The sequence below is a fragment of the Prionailurus bengalensis genome, chromosome E2 (genome assembly GCF_016509475.1).
Source record: "Prionailurus bengalensis isolate Pbe53 chromosome E2, Fcat_Pben_1.1_paternal_pri, whole genome shotgun sequence".
NCBI lineage: Eukaryota > Metazoa > Chordata > Mammalia > Carnivora > Felidae > Prionailurus > Prionailurus bengalensis.
Genome location: NC_057352.1, coordinates 28,124,569 through 28,142,630, shown reverse-complemented (window position 1 = coordinate 28,142,630; position 18,062 = coordinate 28,124,569). Strand labels below are relative to the sequence as shown.

The 18,062-nt window shown below is 54.3% G+C and overlaps 1 protein-coding gene across 3 annotated transcripts in view; it reads left to right on the top strand.

Moving 5' to 3' along the window:
- ZNF423 (zinc finger protein 423) overlaps positions 1-18,062 on the top strand; it is a 334,391-nt gene that overhangs the window by 166,638 nt on the left and 149,691 nt on the right. Inside the window, exon 1 of one of the 3 annotated variants that reach the window (XM_043599155.1) lies at positions 4,112-4,416. The exons of the other annotated variants lie outside the window; for them this stretch is intronic. The gene's annotated coding sequence lies outside the window, so the exon portion shown is untranslated. Of the gene's footprint in view, positions 1-4,111; positions 4,417-18,062 lie in introns of those variants that run through there. 3 annotated transcript variants of the gene reach the window in all.

The following is an 18,062-nucleotide window of genomic DNA, read 5'->3' as shown; positions in this document are numbered from 1 at the left end:
GAGCCTACAAGGAGTCTATCGGGGTAACCATCCTCCTGAGTCTGAGAGAAGAAGGAATTCTGCCCACTGGGTGTGATGGCCTGGGCCTCTAGGGAAGCCTATGGGGGAGATGAGGTAGATTTGAGAGCGTTCTTCACTTTTCCTGCCCTATTCCCCGTGCTTACTGAGGGCTCCCATTTGGGGAGCTGGGGCAGGCAGTGAGCTAAATACTTCCCAGGCATCGTCCCCTTCAACCCTCAAGTCCGGGAGGGAGGCATCCATTGTTACTGTCTTCATTTTACAGTTGAGGTTTGTGGCTCAGAGAGGGGAGGTTACTTTCCCTAGGTCACACAGCACGTAGGTGACAGGGTCGAGATTCAATCCAAGTCCATGCACTTAACCTCCACTGCCTATGCTTCTTTCCTCCTGTGGCCTAGTGCTTGTTGGGGGCACGGCTGGGGGAACCTGCAGGATGTGGGATCTGCAGACATTGATGAGCTAGCAAAGGAGTTGTTTCCCCAGGTCCCCCTGCCCATACCAAGGCTACCTCAGGTGACTCTGAGTCTCCTGCCACTTGACTCAGTCTTGGCTGGCCTGCCAGCCTGGGAGGACTCAGAAATCGCAGACTCTGTTCCCATTGAGAGCTGGCCCGAAGGCTGTGGCCCCTGGAGCCATCCACACCTACCACTTGTGGACCTCGGTTTCCAAGTCTGAAATGGAAATGAGTCCCTGCCTACCACCTCCCCAGCACTGAGGTGTGGGGTATTAAGGCCTTTGAGAGCCACTGTGTGGGAAAGGGTCTGGGTCTCCTCCTGGGTCTGGGTTGGGTGGTCTGTGGCTCTTGTACCCCTGGGAGCCAGAGGGAAGCTGCTGGCCCCTGTGCACCGTAAGAATTCCTTGGGTGGGATTTCCTCCTGCTCCCCAGCCCCAGCCCCGAGCAGGAGTCCTGCCAGAGGAAAGCTTGCAGTTTGCAGAGCAGGCTGGGCAACGCAGTTGGCCAGGGCACAAGTGTGCAGCTTCGCGCCCAGCAGGCTCCGTTGCCAGCCTGCTCGCCCACTTGCCCCCTACCCCCCATCCCACCCACCCCCCCGCCGCGACACCAGCCTCGGCTTCTCAGCCCTCTCAGCCTCAGTCTCCATGTCTGTGGCCTGGGAATAATAACTGCACTCAGCCAGGGTGTTATTGTGAAAATCAGATAGAGAAGGCGTTTGGAAAATGTCGTCAGACTGGGTCAGAAACCTTCTGGACGTTCCCATCATCCTGGTCGGTTGCTCCTCACACCCTGCTTGCTTTCTTTCTTTCTTTCTTTCTTTCTTTCTTTCTTTCTTTCTTTCTTTCTTTCAGTTCCCCTTCTTCACACTGGGGATTAGGATTGGGTAAGAAATTGAAAGCTACCGAACAACTGGCTGTCATCTGGTTGTGTCACCGATCCTGTGTGTGTGTGACCGTCCTTCTGGGCCTCTGTGTCCGCACGTACAAACGGGACCAGCACAAACTTTTATGCAGCCTGCATCTCTAATCAACACGACCGTTCTGCGAGGCTGCCGTCGTTTCCCATTTCACAGAAGGGGAGGCGAGGTCTCCGAGCTGGTGAGGGCTAGAGTCGAGACTTGAATCCGGCCTGCCTTGTTTCCCCGCGGGACTGGGCACCTAGGGCTTGGACATACTGCAGGTGGGCTGACTGGGAAGGGAAGGTGAACCCAGCACTGGTGGTGGAGCCCGGGAGCGGCCACTGGCTCGTGCTCACCGTGGCCTCGTGTACCCCCGTGCCTTTTTTCCCCTTGGCCCCCCGCTCCCCTTCCGTGGCCTTTTGCTCCCCCCTCCTCAGTTGCCCTAATGACTTAGCCCAGGTGGCAAGTTGCGTGGAAAAAGTACTCCAGGGAAATAAGAGTCCTTGCTACCAGCCTGGGCCTCAGGTGTGTGCACAGCGGCCCTCCCTGGGGGTCTGGCGAGCTGCGCCTCCCCCACCTCCAGCTGTTAGGCAGGAACTGCAGAGCTGTGTGTATTGTGTGCCTGCGTGTGGTGGAGGTAACTGTGCCTGTATGTGACTGTGCGTGCGTGCAACTGTGCGTGTGTAACTATGCGTATGTAACTGCGTGTGACCGTGTGACCGTGTGCAGAACTGCGTGTGTGTGTAATTCCGTGTGTGGTATGAGCACGGTGTGTGCGGGCGTCTGTGCGTGTGTGTTTATGCGTGGGTTGGAGGCTGGTGGTGGTGGGCGAGGGGGAGGGGTCGATGGTGTGGGGCTTGGGGCAGGGGCCGCAGCAGTGGATGGGGAGGGGATGCTGGCGTTACCCTCTTTGCCGGTTAAAACAGTCTTTGTAGAACAGAGTTACACACATGTTTAGATAATTAGAACAAAAGCCAAAAGAACAATTCCATTCAAAGGGATGAAGCTGGGAGGTGGGGGCCCACCAGGATCTGGGGGGTCGAGTTCTGGGTCCCCAGCTCTCCGCGGCCTTCACTGCGTTTTGATCGCGCTATTTAGAAAATCCCTTTGTTGTAGGATAAACTGACATTGGCTGGCGAGTTTCTGCTGTGAAGTTCGCTGTGTTCCGGGGCCCACTCGGGACAGCCAGGCCATGAGGAGCTGATTAAATGAGCTAATTTTCATTTGTTCAGCGGTTACAGATGCAGAGGCCTTTCCATGCCCTTTTCCTGAGGTTTTATTTATTTATTAATTTTTTTTTTTCTGGAAAGAAAAAGACCTTCAGGACTCCCTTTTCTCTTTCCATCCCCCCCCCCCTTTTAAAAATAAACATATGAAACATTTTTAACAAGAACTTTGGCTGGGAAAGCCATGCTCCAGTATGGGCGTAGTGGCTAGAGGTGCCATTGGGGGGCTCCCCGAGTCTGTGAGCTGGGGCGGGGCTCAGGCCGCCCACCTTTGCTGAGAGTGAGGAGCTGGCTGAGGGGCAGAGGTTTGATGGAAGCGACCACAGACTTCAGTCCCACCTCAGGCCTTTGCACATGCTGTGCTGCTACTTGAGCCTCTCTTTGCATCCCTGCTTCCTTCCCTTGGCTGATTCTCTAGCTCCCTTGTTCTAGGAAGCCCCGTTCCCTCACGGGACTTCTCTAGTCGTAGCAAGGATCACAGATTGTAGGACCTCTGCCTCCTGCACGAAGCCTGTGGGGCAAGAGCTGTGCCTGCCTATTCGCCTTGCATCCCAAGCTCTGAAGTGCCTGGTGGGTCAGAAGCTCATCACCAACTTCTGTCGAATAACCTAACCAGCGATCGAATGAATGACTGAATGAGTGAGTGAATGGGTAGATGGCATTTACAATCACTGAAGTCTGCTAGACCCCAAGCTCTTGATGTCAGGGCCCAGGGGTCCCACTGATCCCTGACGGTCGGCCGTAGCCGTGGGGCCCCGGGCCACCTCCTCACCCCCCCCCCCCCCCCCCGATCTCTCTTCCTCACTCATGTGCAGTGAGGATTCAGCGTTGAGGGCTGGATCCCCAAAATGAATGTCGTGGGAGCTGGGGACTCATGCTTGCCTGGCCCATTGTGAGCCTGAGCCCCAGGCCCGGGACACAGCTCAGCTCAACGCTGCTGGAAACCTGAGTGAAGGCCCCACGGAGGGAAGCAGAGGGGGGTAATTGCTCCGGGAGTTGACTTTTTACAACACTCACAGGCAAGCAGGCCTTGGGGGCCAGTGTGCCAACAATGAAGGGTGTTCAGAGCACAGAACAGGAGGGCCTGTGTGGGTGCCTCCAGCTGTCACCCCCTAATCTTTCCTAAGCTGCCTGACCCCCTCCCTGCCCTTTCATTTTTAACACCATCTTTTGCTGGGTTGGGGCACCTTTGAGCGAGCAGCGGGGTTTCCCCTGGAGCTGTGCAGTGGCTGTGGTCCGGCCAGTTTCCGAGGCCTGGTTTCCATTTGCTGAGAGCTCCTTCCCGCAGACGGCACCCCACCCACCCCACCCAGGGGCCCCTGAGGGGCTGTCCCCCACCCTGTCCTGGCAACCCCTGAGCGTCTCTCTGTGTTCCTTCTTTAACCCCGACCTCAGGGACAGGCATGGGAGCGGTGCTGTCCCGGGCCCCCCTCTCTGCAAGAATTCTGGAGCTGGCGGCGGGGGGTGGGAGGTGGGGAGCCAGAGCTTCCCGGCGCCCCTGGGGCCTGGGGCCCTCAACTGGGTCAACATCTGGCTGAGTGGCCGAGCCTTTGGCCTCCTCTGCCTCCTCCTCCCCACCCTCCCCGAGGCCCTTCCTCTCCTCACTTGCTGGAGGCTCCGCCAAGCACCGCGGCTGGAGCAGCACACTTTCGACCCATCCTTTCCCGGCTGAGGCCGAGGGTGGGGATGTGTCCTGGGGCTGAGGTCACCAGTGGGGCAGCGGGAAGCGCCTCTCTAGCCTCAGCTGCCCTGCCGCTGGGTGCCGGGAACAAGGGCATCCACCAACTTGTCCTGGGGTGCCCTGGTGAGCAGGGGGAGAGGTAAGCGGAGGGGTGGGGTTGGAGGGGAAGAATGAATAAAACAGGCCAGTTGGTGTCTGTACTGACCGCCAAGAGTCCCATTAGAGGCTCCAGCTCGCTGGGAAGCGGAATGTTCGCTCAGAGTGGAATCTAATCCAGAAGGAAGGAAACTTTTCCTGGAGTGGACGACGAAAGTGAGGGCCTAGGAGGCATCGGTGCTGGTGTGTCAGATCCGAGTCGGGCCCTGCATCGTCAGGGGCCGGGGGCTCCTCGGGGAGCACCCTGAGTTCTGGGTCTGGCGCAGCTTTCTTTTCGTTCCCCTGCCCTTCTCTCCCTGCCCCACCCGGTGGCCTCCTGGCCTCTCTGTCTCCTGTGTGGAGGCCTGGCTTGGGTCTGTCTCTGATGGTCGGTGTGTCCCTTGGGCTGGTGTAACCCTGAGCGCCTGCTGGCCCCTAGGTGCCTAGGCTCTCCCCGCCTTCCCTCCCCCCTCCGCCCACGTCTGCCCCTCTTCTCCTGCCATGTGGTTTCTAGCCAGGAGCCGGGAGGCTGCCGGCGTGCTGGCTTCTGGGCCCGACCTTGCCACCCACAAAGCCAGCATGGCCCCGAGCCATCACCTCCCAGGCTCTGGTCTCCTCTCCAACACAGAGATAACATGCCAAGAGCACAGGGAGACAAGTCTCCGGACTATTGATCAGCAGACCAGGATTCCTGATGGATTCCGTGGGGGCCCGTGGGGTGGGGGGACTGGGTGGTAAGTGGGTGTTTGTCGTGGCCAACCACTTGTTCTCCTGGGGAAGGAACTGGTGAGTTTCTTTCTGTTTATGTCGTAACCAAGCTACCGAGGTGGCAAACTTGGGTTCTGCAATTACACAGCGTTTCAGAAGCAAATTGATAGGATAACGTGTTATTATTGGCTACTGGGTTAATAGCTATTTTGGCAGGAGTACCAATCCTGCGTGGCGTTGCTGGCGCGGGTGTGAGGATGGCGCCATGGGGTAGAGGAGAATGGTTGGTGTGTTTTGCACAGAGCGGCAGACTGGGGAGGACCCCAGGGGCAGTGCCTTCTTGGAGGATGCTCAGCCCCAAGTAGCCGTTGCCGAAAGAAACCAGGATCAGAGAGGTTGAGAGACCGGCATCAGGTCACACAGTGAGTCAATGTGGGGTTGGACTTTAGGTCCCTGTGGGAATGAGTAGCTCAGCCCGTGATCTCTGAGGGCAGGACAAGTGCCTTCAGTCTCAGCCTCGTGTTGGCATCTCAGAGAATGCAGATTTGGAATGTACCCAAGTTAGCCTCCTCCAGCTTCTGGGCTTTTGCACCTGCTAGTCCCCTTGCCTGCAATGCTTTTCCTCCAGACTTCACCCTGGCTTGCTTCCTTGCTTGCTCCAGGTCTCTGCTCAAGTATCACCTTGTCGCCTGTCTAGAGTGGCACCTCACCCATCCTGCTCCACATTTCTTCATTGTGCCACTTGACTTATTATAGATGATTTATTGCTTTATTACCAGTCTTCTCTCATCACACCATAGGCTCTCTGAGGGCAAGGACTTTGTCATGCTTCCAGCCTGGAACGGGGCTGGTTAGAATGGGCACTTGGTAGTATTTATTGAAGGAATTAGACAAATGTAAATTGCAATGTCATTTAAAAAGATGGCCGCCATGTAACAGATGACTGTTTCTCTCTCCTCTTGGAGGACAGTGGGTATTGGAGAATCCTGTTATTCCTGTCCCTAAGAGGCGGTCAGCAGGTCCTCCCTTAGGACTTACGTTGACATTCTTTCTTCTTGCTAAGGAAGCTGAGGAGGGAATGAGTTCCCCACCAAGGGGACAGACCTTGTTGCAGAGGGATTTAAGTACTGGTTTCAGCGTGGATTGTGTCCCCTTGGAGGCTTTTCTATTTTGGGGTTTTGTGATGGGCTCAGTGGTAAGATGTGGGTTCAGCTCTCTCTGTCACATGTTTGTCCCAGACCCAGGGGTGTGTGAGCACCTAGGAAATTAAGGATGCTCTTGGGATGAGCAAACTGGGAGTGGGCAGTAGGGCTCACCGAGGAAGCCGTGCGGTGAGCCAGGGGCTTCCTGGCAGCCTCCACTCCTGCTGCCCCAGGTCTGGAAACGATACGCAGTGATATGTTCATGGAGTATTTCCTGTGTGCCCGGCCCTGGGCCAAAGTGCTTAACCTGGATTATCTGATGTCATCCCCACCACAACCAGAGGAGGCCGAGAGAAGTTCAGGAACACAGCTGGTCAGTGGTGGAGCTGAGATGTGAACCCAGGCTGTCTTGGTTCCGGAGCATTCCTGGGTGTGGGCCTGATGCTCCTGGAATGCAGGCTTCATGGAGTGGGGTTTCACTGGGTGTGTTGGCTGCCCCAGCATGTTTAGACAGCCTGGCACAGAGTAGGTGCTCAGTAAATATTTGGAGAATGAATGAATGAAACAGTGAATGCAAGGAGTTTCCTAAAATGAGTAGGAAGTGATCACTTTTAGTTGTTGGCCCCTTTGGGCTGCAGGGAAGGGGAAATCCAGGGCAATGGTGTCTGGGAAGGGGTGACACCTACATGTGCTTGGCTGGCGTGACCTCCTCCCAGAAAAACTTGGGAGGGAGACTGCTTGACTGTGTGTTCCTAATGGGAGGGCACACTGGTTTGCGGGTGTTTGGTAGTTAGTGGGAAGGTTTTGGAGGTCCTTGGTGGGGAAGACATGTGCGCACATTTATACATGTGTGGGCATGTGGTGGGTGTGTGTGCACGCGTGCCCACACGCGCACCCTCGCCCTCAGCCCCAGCCTCCATTGTGTTGTGTGGAAAGAGGCGACCATTGGAGGGGTTTTACCAGACAAAAATGCCCCCCCCCCATCACATTACTGAGCCTGTACCTTCAAGAACGTGAAATCTCAGCCTATTATCTTATTAAGTCTAACCACGTGTTCTGCTCTGGTCTAAATAAATAGGAGACCCCCCACCCCCACCCCAATTCTTCCCTCCCCTCTACTCCCGGCATCTCCTTTGTTGTAATGCCAGTCCTCCAGGGATGCAGGCTGAGGCAGGGTAGCTGAGCTCTGCCTCCATCCTTGCACCCCCCCCCCCCGGCCCCTCCCCGCACCCTTGCTCTCCCCCTGGTTCCAAGAGGTTCTTTCAAATAAAAGAATGACAAATGCCTGCCGCACTAGAGACTGGAATAATTGCATTCTGCCACGATGTGCGGACACCCCAGGGACCTCAGTAACACTGGACAGGCTCTGCAGGGGGCAGCCCCTCTGGGCCTAGGTGGTCAAGCTAGTGGTCAAGCTCATTAACTCCTTGGATTCCAGCTGGAGCCTCTACCCCACCACCCCTGGCTTCCACCTGACAGGAGCCTCCTCGAGTGGCTCCTTGCACCTTCTCTGTGATTAGCTTTGTCATTCGTTCATTCATTCATTCATTCTCTTATTCAGGTATTCATTTGTACCACAGTTAGGAACACATCAGTTAGGAAGTGACCTCTTTATTTTATTTTATTTTATTTTATTTTATTTTATTTTATTTATTTGTCTTTTAGAGAGAAAGCACACATGAGCAGGGGAGAGGGGCAGAAGGAAAGAGAGAATCTCAAGCAGGCTCCATGCTCAGTGTGGTGCCTGATGTGGGGCTCGATCCCATGACCATGGGATCATGACCTGAGCCACTCAGGTGCCCCAGAAAGTGCCCTCTTTAGCCCAAGTCCTGGGGCTTCAATATTTTGTCCATCCATCCACCCATCCATCTATCCATCCGACATTCATTCATTCATTCATTCATTCAATTATCAAGCAGATAGTTATCACCGGGCACCTTGTGGAGACTCCCAGGGATCCAGAGATGTGAGGCTTTTTGGAGTTGTCTCCAGGCAGCTCTAAGCCAAGTGCACCTGTGGGGAAACCCCAATAACATTTGTGGAAGATGAACAATGATGTGGGAAGTACTATTCAGATGTAGTGTGGAACCTCTTGTCATTGATTCATTCCTTCATGGGGCCTACTCTGTGTCCAGCACTGAGATGAGCTGGTACCCAGCCCTGCTGGGGACGGTGGCCCCGGGCTGGCAGTGGGCCTAACACTACCCTCAAGGATGCCATTCACCTGAGCTGGGTTGGGGGCAGTGTCGCCCCCCACCCCCTTTCCAGATGTCACCCTGGGAGGAGGATGTCGTGGCTCTCAGGGTGATCCTGCTGGCTCTCCAGGATTTCGTCTTGGGGCAAAAGTCCCTTCTCAGATGTCAAGGGCCTCACTGTTCCCACATGCACAGTGAGTGGTTAGCTGGTCAGTCCTGAGGTCTGTTTCAGCAGTCTGAGCCTCCGGTTCCTCATCTGTAGAGTGTGTCTGGTGAAAAGATTATATGTGGTTTAAATGCATCAATACAGGGGCGCCTGGGTGGCTCAGTCAGTTGAGCATCCGACTTTGTCTCAGGTCGTGATCTCACGGTTCGTGAGTTCGAGCCCCATGTCGGGTGTTGCGCTAACAGCAAGGAGCCTGCTTCGGATTCTCTGTCTCCCTCTCTCTCTGCCCCTACCCCACTTGCTCTCTCTTTCTCTCAAAAATAAATAAACATTAAAAAATGCATCAATACAAGCAAAACATTTATGACCAACACTTTAAGTAGCTAAATAATTAACATAAAAATGAGCATGGCGGATAGTAAGTGCTCAGTGAATCTAGTTTATGATTTTCAAGTCTATGCATTAGAGTAGGCACAGCATGAGGCCAGATGAAGGCCCTTTCAGTCTGAGAAAGCAGGAGCAGGGGGCAGGCGGCAGTGTAGGGACACCTAGGGGAAGGGTCAATGATGCCAAGAAGGGAACAGGGGACGCACCCCCATCGTGACATCCAGGACTTGAGCGCCCTACCCCCGCCACCCCCACCCCCCAGGGGAATCCCCCAGGCCACATACCCACCTCTAGGGGGCGTGAACCTGACGTGCCAGGCCAGCTGCATGGGGCTCCTCTTTCTCACTGTGGTCCTGGGCCAGGTGGCCACCTCCCTGCTGCTGCCCCTCTGGAGCCTTCCCCAGTCCTGACAGGTTGTTTTAATCTGCTTCCCACCACAGGCGGGGCTGGGGCAGCCTTCAGTCATTGAGGCTCAACAGCTTGGTAACAAAGCCCATGATGGCAATTTTTCTGGAGGCTGAAACATGAAAATCCAGGGAAAATTGAAATTTTCTCTGCTGAGTTGTACATTTGGATGAGTATAAAGGGTGAGTGGGACTCGCAGAGTGGCTGTGTCTCTGGCACCAGCACATCAGCGAGGATCCTAGGGCTCTACCCTCCCCGCGGGGCTCAGTCCACTTCTTATCCTGAGCCTGCCTCTGGCCAGGTGCTGTGCTGGGCACACGCAGCCGGGAAGGCTTGCCATGCCCCTGAGGCTCGCAGCCTGGGGTGGGAGAGGGACACACCGAGAGCTGCAGGCCTGTGCGAAGCTTAGGTTATGGCAGGGGCTCCACAGTGAGGACCTGAACCACTTTTAGGGATACACAGCCCACCTTTAGGTGATTCATGAACTTCTTTTCTTTTCTTTTTTTTTCTGAGTAATTATGCTTATCTTAACGGGTGTCACAAAAACATCATACCCATGATTTCGTCAAGACAGTTATCCAGGATTACCCTCGGGTAGGTAGGGTTGTCAAGTTCAAGGCAAGTGCGAGACAAAGTAATAGTGTCGGGCCACAGGTCTTGAAGGGGGCCTCTCAGTGACCTGAGCGTGGCAAGCCCTGGCAAGGATACAAGGTGGGCTGAGGGGCTGAACGGACTTGGCTTCCGAATGTGGTGCCACCCTTCAGGTAAGCATGACAGAATGCAGAGCCTGAGGCCGGGATTTGGGTCCAGGTTATATGATGGGGAGGTGCTCCCAGGAAGCAGGTATAGGAGACAGAGAGACTGAGGCCAGAAGGGGCAGAGGTCCATTCTGGGGAGGGGTGTCTAGGTCAGTGCTGCAGACCCCAGCCTCGATTCTGCCGGGATCTCCATGCATGTGCAGGGTGCCACTGGCTCTGGTCCCCCTTCAGTTGAGGGCCATCCCAGGGGGCATTGGCTCCCTGACTCTAGGCTGAGCAGGAGTGAGACCTGGAGGTGGAGACCTGGGGTGGAAGCTTGAGGTGAACCTTCAGGCTCGAGACTCCAGTCATCCACTGTAGCTGTGGCTGAACCAGGTGCCAGGGCTGAGCTGTGCTGTGCGCAACAGAAATGCCTGTTACAGCAAGCCCTGTGGTTTCTCCAACCCTCAGTGTCCTCCTCTGTAAAATGGAACCAAGCTCGTAGCTATCTCACAGAGTGGCCGAGAGGGTACCTGGCACAGGTCAGTGCAAAGAGAGCAAGTGCTTTGGTGAGGGATGCCTCGGTCCTTCCAGATGCTGGGAGGCCGGTTGGCTCTCCAGTGCTGGGGGGCTGACCCTTTGAGCCGGGCCTAAGATGGATTGGACTGAGCCTCAGCAGTAGGTCTGTGCTTCGAGGCTGGACTGTGTGCGTGCCTTGTCCGTGGAGGTGTCTGGGCTGAGAATGTAGACATGGTCCAGACCTCCTCCAGTGATTCTTGGCTGGGCATGCAGCCTGGGCTCTATGTGAAGCCGTCTCCATGGGGGAAATGTTCTTGCTCCTGAGCTGGTGTCACTCACTGTTTCTATCCCGCAGGTATAGGTGGGATGATTCACACACAAGCATCTCAGCGTGGCTAAGAGCACAGACTCTGAGGTCAGGTGACCCATAGTCAAGGCCCAGCTCTGCCATTTCTGACCCGGAAGCCTCTGGAGGTGTTAATCTCTGTAAGCCTTGATTTTCTCATCTGTGAAATGGGGTTGGCAGTAATGATTTGTCAGACTATTGTGAATATTGAGACCACATGTGTGGCATGGAGCAAATCCTCAAGAAATGTTTAGCACATAATATATGTCACTTATTATCCATAGTTTATATGCACATGTAGCATATACTGTACATATATAATGTAAGATATAGCATGCGTATTAATCATTTTTCAGTGCCTTCTCTAAGCTCAGAGTTCTAGGTTAGAAGCACCGTGTGGTTTTCTCTGATACTGGGTTTGGTGAAAATCTGGTCATCTGTTCATTTGCTTGCTCGTTCTTTATCTTCATTGTGCACTTCCTGTGTCTGCACCTCCAGAAAGAAAGTCACATACACCAGCTGCATTCTGTAGATGAAGCAAGGGGAGCCCATGGCCAGGAGTTTTCCCAAGGTCACACAGCTGCTGGGGGCTGGAACCGGCCCCAGAACCAAGGTGCTGGTCCAGTACTGGTCCTGCCCACCGCGAGAGGCCCTGGGCCAGTCTCTTGGGCTTTGCTGCATTCTGCCTGTGGCCAGCCAGACCGGGAGGGGAGGGTGGCAGCCTCTGGGCTCTGAGTTCTGATTCTCTAAGGGGCCTTCCTAAGGGAGCACTGAATTGCAGAAAACTTCTGAACCTGGCTCAGGCCCCGCCCAGATACCCTGACTGTGACCCTTGCACCTGCCCTGGTTGCTATGAGCTCGGGGAGTTGAGTGATGGTCTCTGGGGACTGGGGGCAAGGGCTGAGGGGTGGAGGGCGGCCAAGGCGGGGCCTGGTGTCGCAGTAGGGCTCCTAGGACAGATGTTTCCCCAGCCGCAGCTCTCAGGTACTTTCTCTCACATCTGCTCTCCTAGGAGCTGAAGCTGAGTTCACTGTGACATCCCCCAGGGCCCTGGGGACCTGGCTCCCTAGGTGTGGGCATGGGGTGTCATGGGGTGGGGGGCCTGGCACACCTGGACTGGTGCACTCTATGCCAGGACCAGGGGCCCAGCCCCGGCTCTTTGTGCCCATTCAGAGCTCGGAAAACTCCCCAGATGTGGGCATCGTGGGGAGGAGAGAATGGGGTGGAGGTTTGATTACCCACACTTCGTCTGACCAGGTTCTACTTGGTCTCCTGTCAGAAGGGTTTGCTGTGGATATGGCTGTGGGGTTCCACGTCGGAAGACTTTGTTTAGGGCCCCAGCTAACTGGGGGTGGTGGTAGCCGGGAGTGCAGCAGCGCACTTGGAGGCCTGGAGACTTGCCCTGGGTCAGATGAATGGAAACCCCCCTGGGGCTACCTCGTTCACCCTCTTGGCTTTCCGGGCTCCAGCTGCATGTACTCTGAGAGGGAAGAGGGAAGAGAGACATGGGTGCCGGTCCAGGTGAAGCCCCGCAGTGACCTCACCATGAAGGCTTTCACGCTCACATCAGCGCTGGGAGGGCGGGTGCTGGTCTGCGGTCCTGCGTAAGCCTCTGCCATGAGTTTTGTGAGATTTGAGTGTGTTCCTGGTGCTGTGATTTACCTAGTGTTTTCTGTTTAGTCAGGTCTGTTTTCATACTTAATTAATTTAATTCTGCAAATGGAAAATCAGTATCCTTTGCTGTAAATAGACAGTAACCCTTAAAAGTAAATTAAAAAACGAATGTAAGGAGAAAGCCCCCCGACTCATGCTGTTCTAGCCAGAAGCTGTGGAATCCTAAAAACGCTGAGACTGGGGTCTGCTCTCTCCTTGCTGGAACGTTGGAAGTTAAAGACAGCACCAAATGCAATCTTTCTCCTCGGCCTGGTGCCAAGGTTGCCAGGGGCTTGCAGGGCCACTGACTCTTTTGCTTTGTGGGTCAATGTTATTTGAGGCCAACTTGGGTGCCCCCTAAAATCATCCTGGGTTCCAGCAACGGTGTGTTTCCTGTGTTTGGGGTATCACCGGTCAGTGGAGATCTGACTCCTTCCACAAAGCTCAGTTTGAGTGCCCCCTGCCTCCCAACCAGGCACCTCCACCGTGCTCACTCTTTCTTGTTCCTGCCCAGGACTGAGCCATCCGGGCTTTCCAGAGGGAAAGCTCCCTCCTACTGTACAGATGAGCATGAGCTGTGTGTCCTCACCTACACGCTATAGACCGCAGGATGCACTGGACTGCCATCTTCTTGGGCCCCGATGGACATCAGAAAATGAGGGCCTGCCTGACTGTTAGTCTCGCAGGAGAGCCCTGCTAGGTGCCTGGGAGGTGGGCAGAGTTGGGTCCTGAGTAACAGGTTCGGCTTGGGTGAGCTGTGACCAGGGGAAGGCAGCCTTGATGAACACAGTTGCCTGAAGAACGCCTCAGAGACTGGGCCGGGCAAGGCACGCTCTCTGATAACAGCGGTGGCTCTGATGGCTTTCTGGAGAAACCTAGGATAACTCCAGACTCCCTCCACTAAAGTGCTGTGAAACTTGGGGAACTTACGCTCTCTGATTCTCAGGTATCTGACCTGTAAAATGGGGGAAATTGTGGTGTTCACCACATAGGATAGAGGTGAGGATTTAAAGCTTACAAAGAGCTAGGCATCATGCCAGGCACGCACAGAGGGCCCTGCAGTTGGTGGTTGAATGGTGGGGCTGAGACGTGGGTGGTGGGAGGTAATACCAGTGTGAAGTTCAAGAATGGCTCAATGAGACCATATCCTAGGCTGGAAAGGATGTCAGGGACATGGGGGTGCCCCAAGGACTCAGAAATAGGTAGTGATACCGAGAGCCACAGTTCAGGGTGACAAGTGGCCCCACGGCAGTGTCCCGAGGTCAGGGAGAGGTACTGATGGTGGCAGAGGGAATCAGGGAGGGCTCCCTGGAGGCAGTGTCTTGAGGGGCCAGTGCCTATTAGCCAGGACAGAGCAGGTTTGATGAAACAGTATGCGTTGCTCACATACAAAGGTGTTGCTTGCCTCCCTCCCCACAAAAGAGAAAGAACACCCATTGCCTTTCAAAGCCTCAGATGCAGACACAGCTCTGGATGCCCTTTTCTCTGAAGTTGGTGGAGGAGATGGCTGAACACTTCTAAGAAGCACCGAGGACTTCCAGTCCGTAGCTCGGACTTCTGCAGCTTAAACGTAGGGAAGGGAAGAATGCTATCCAAACAAGCTTAATCCCAATCAAAGGATTATTTTCTTACAGAAAAGCTTCACCTATACTTAATAGTTTTAAATTGTTCCGGGTACCAATTAGACTTTTAATTTTGCTGTTCCCTCCGGCGGCTGGAGGATGTGTGTGGTTTGCGTTTAATCAGAGCTGATTTTTTTTTTTTTTTAAAGTGGTGGTTCCGGGGGAGGGGAGGAGACGAGGATACTGTTTCGGGGTTTCCTTCTGGTCCTGCCAGGGCCCGTGTTTCGGGCGCCTCTCGAGTTGGGGGTTCTCTGTCGTGGCAGCTGTGGCTGTCTCCAGAGTGCCGAACCCAAGTCCCCTCCTGCCAGCCTGAAGGCAGGTCGAGGTTCCGCCGCGGCAGTCCTGCCTGGAGAATCCAACGCCGAGTTAAATATATGGATTATCCCAAAATTTCCGCAGCAATAGGGTGAGTTATTATTGATTCACAGAGCACGGCAAAACATCGCTGCATGAATTAGCAAACAGCTGTTTCTAATTTGAGTTTAGAACGGTACACAGAGGAACTTGTTTCTCTGTTCACTCCTTTCATTTATAATGAATTTTAATCACCGCTACAGGTGAGAAAAAATGTAGAAACAAGCTTGTATCTTGTGGAAGAAACAAAGGAGAGACAGATGCTAACAGATTTCCAGTCTGTGATAAAAGGGATGTTTTGGTACACTTTACATGTAATTAGAGCGCAGCTGTTTCCAGTCCCAGGTCCACGAACACGGCCGAATGTGGGCTCTGCCGATCTCCAAAGGGAGTAAAGAAAAACAGTGATTCAACCCCGAAAGCATTTTGCCTTCTCTCGAGTCGAGCAGTGAGCCCTTGCTCTGGCCCTTGGCGGTGCTGTTTCGTGAACGCTCACGGAGGTGACTTCACACGCCGCGTCCTCCCCACCGGGGGCGTTGGGAGGAGGGCAGGGCTGAGTCGGGGCGCCCGGGCGGCCGCGGGCCAGGCGGCTGATGGAGGAGGCTTCCACAGCCCCTCTGCTAGCTACAAGTGCCCAGCTCCGGGGAGTCTCTCGCTGGGGCACACTGGGGGGCTCTTCTTCCCTGGCAGGACCTGATCGTGCCATTCCACACTAGTTAGTTTGATCACAGTTCACTCTCGGGTGAGCTGATGAAGGCTGGCTTTTTCTTTTCTTTCTTTTTTTTTTCCCTTTTTTTTTCTGGTCTGTTTAATTTCTTCAATAAAACTCAAACTCAGTTGGATTTTCAATATCTGTGCCGAGTAAATTTGTCTCAGGAATAGAGCGGCCAGACCGGCTGTGCGTTCTGTGAGGTCATAGGCTTCAAGGGGAAAGGTGGATGCCTCCTTCCTGTCCTGTGTGTCCGGTGGCCCTTTGGGATGGCAGCACCTGTGGGTGCAGGGGAGTCAGACCTCATACCCCACCCCCTCTATGAGCCTGGAGGCCCAGGTCCATGCCCCAGCAAGGCTGCTGGTGCCTTAGTTTCTCCATCTGTTTGAGAAGGGTGGGCTGGCTGCTCTGGAAAGCTCCTTTCTCTCTCATGCCCTGGGATTGTAAATGGTAGGGCCCTGTGGGCCTTTCTGCAGGTCAAACGTCCTTTGCTTTGAAAACCATCTTCTGTAGGGTTAATTGCTGGCCCTTAACTTAGACCCTCCTGGTAGTTTACCAGGACTCAGGAACATGGGACCACTCAATGTCTTGTATCCATTCAAACCAACATGGCTGTTGCCTCCTCTCCTCTCTCTCTCTCTCTCTCTCTCTCTGTCCTGTGATCTTACGTTGAGCTGGGAGCCAGTAGCCAGTGACTATTGTTATTTCATACATTATGGAGGATTTCCCATATGTAACATGTTACTGATATTCACTTATTTTGTCTGCATAGCATCTCAGTAGTTGGGACTATTATTCCCATTTTATAGATGGAGAAACTGAGGTAGGTTTCTCCATCTGTAAAACCGAGGGGGCTGACTGAACATCTAAGGCCAGCTGCTGGCCTAGGACACTTTGTAGTGAGGAAGGGAGCCCTTCCGGTCTGGGCACACAGGAGAATGAGCACACTGGGTCCAGGCCGGGAGCCGTGGCTCAGCTCCGTCGTGGATGTGCCAGAGGTAGAGCCTGCAAGAAAAGCCGGAAATGGGGGCACCTGGGTGGCTCAGTCCGTTAAGCATTCAACTCTTGGTTTTGGCTCAGGTCATGATCTTGCGGTTCGTGAGTTTGAGCCTCACATCAGGCTCCTCACTGATGTGTGGGGTCTGCTTGGGATTCTCTCTCTCTTCCTCTCTCTCTGCCCCTCCCTTGCTCATGCTCTCTCTCTCTAAACAAACTTAAAAAAAAAAAAAAGTGCTAAAAAGCAAAAAAGAAAAGCCAGAAGTGAAAGTAGATGTTTTAAAAAACTTTGGGTGTTCTTGAGTTGAGTTAGAAATGTTGACATTTTTACGAAATAACTGATAGCTGGGTGGCCCCCAGACCGCCCGGGGGGAGGACAGCCACGATGATCTGTGTCCCGCTGTGTGGCTCATCAGTCCAGCTGGCTGAGAGCCCTGGACTGGGTGTCCAGCCCCAGCTTTTCTAATTACTGTCTGCTTTCTCACATCGGGATGTGACCTCACCTCTCTGTTCTGTTTCCTCATCCATGGGGTGACCACGCAGCTTAGCGTGTAAACCCGGCTACTCGGAGGGTGAGAGAGTGGGTGGGATGCTGGGCTTCACTCCGGATACCTGGGTGTTTGCCACCCTGCCTGCTTGTCGTAGGGGAATAACCACCACCTCTACAACCTTACAGAGCTACTCGGTGTCGAATGGGATCATGGGTGTGAAGCTTCCGTGCAAAACTTTAAATGCCACACACTTGAGGTCATTTACAATTCATGCTAAAGTTATACCGGCAATCGCCTTATTTTCTTTAGCCAACATTCACTGGGTACTTCGCAGCACATACACATTACCCATTTTGTAAGGTCGCTGCTCTTGTGATCACCATCCAGTGGATGAGCAAATGGGGGCTCAGAGAGGTGCAGTAAACTGTCCTCAGTCACGCACTCAAGGAGCAGCAGGCAGCTCAGTCTGAGCCAGCCCATGCTCTTCCCCATGGCTCTGCTGTTGCTCTGTTGGTGATGTCTCCCTGCAACGGACTGAGTCTCTTTATGATCATGCTGATGGTCTGGGCTCCCGGAAGTTTCACTAAGGGCTTTGATGGCCACTGTTTGCTGTCGGGTGGTATTTTAGTACACCCCAGAGCCGGCTGGAAAAGGCATACCTGGTCAATGGCTTTCAGTCTGCAGCCCCTCAGAGGATGTGTGCTAAGTGCCCCTTTGAGGCAGGGCAGAGAACCGGGGCCCACTCCTCGCCCCCCAGCTGGAGAAGCAGCCCCGAGGGCAAGAATACCTTCCCCCTTTTCTCAGTGTTGGGCCGTGACCTTTGCATGCCAGTCCCCGCCCCTATGCTGCCCGCTGACCCCCTGATGCCCCAACCCACTTAGTTTTTATCCCCAGACTGAAAGAACGATCTCCCTTCCCCTTGATGCGGCCTCACTGGGGATGCTGAGATCCTATCCACAAAGGCACTCTGAGCTCCCTGGAGGAGGGGAGGGTGAATATGAGCTGCTATTATCTTTGCTAATAGCACAGTTCTAATTTAAGATTTCAGGTGGAGCCACGTCAGCTTCTGGTAGCCTCTGTGGGGCTCCTTGCCCTACCTCTGAGGAAAGACCCTTCAGCTTCCTGGTCCCCTTCCTTCCCGGGGTGGACTCTTGATTTCCCAGGGGTTGGGCCTCGATCCCTTCCACTGTACCCCCATCTGTCCCTTTAGGAAAACCAAA